Raw genomic sequence first — 722 nt, forward strand, 5'->3', positions numbered from 1 at the left:
AAATGGAAATCTTCAAAGCTAAGAAAAATTGTCTCCAAAAACTAAGTCCTAACACTGAGTAATTCTAAAAATTGGTTTCTGAATTGTAAAACTTGATACTAAACTAAAAATTCAAACATGTATTTATAGTTGTCAAAAAGTGTGCTGCGAAGGATCACTCAGCGCAATTAGTCAGGATCGCCGATCCAATCGGTGATCTGCCCTTTGGTCTGGTTCATCACCTTTCTGCATTGGCCTCCAGCAAATTCAAGTTCTGTAACATTGGGAGATGGAATACAGCATCGCGGAATCGTTCGGCGACTCGCCGACTGCTCATTTATCTCGCCGACTCGATTTTCTCCTTCAAAGCTTGGCACACTGGAACATTAGGCGAGATCATAGTCATTCGGCAACTTGTTTAATGGCTTAGGCGATCCTCACGCTGTCTTTTCTTCGTTCTTTTCAGCTGCCTTGTTCCTTTTTGCCCAATAGTATCCATGCTTTGTCTCAAACTCCAAATACTTGAAACTCAAGGATTTTCATCAGTTATTGAGACAAAATATGCATTTGAGGACACTAAATCTATCAAAATAAAACCCTAAAAGAGTCCAAATCATGGACTCATCAACACCCCTAACTTAAACTTTTGTTTGTCCTCAAGTAAAACTCAAGTTCAACAGTTCAAAACGGATGTCTCAAACAGTGCTACACAAGACTCAATCATGAATGCACACAAAAAGACT

Source organism: Solanum tuberosum, unplaced genomic scaffold (genome assembly GCF_000226075.1).
Source record: "Solanum tuberosum cultivar DM 1-3 516 R44 unplaced genomic scaffold, SolTub_3.0 scf00067, whole genome shotgun sequence".
NCBI lineage: Eukaryota > Viridiplantae > Streptophyta > Magnoliopsida > Solanales > Solanaceae > Solanum > Solanum tuberosum.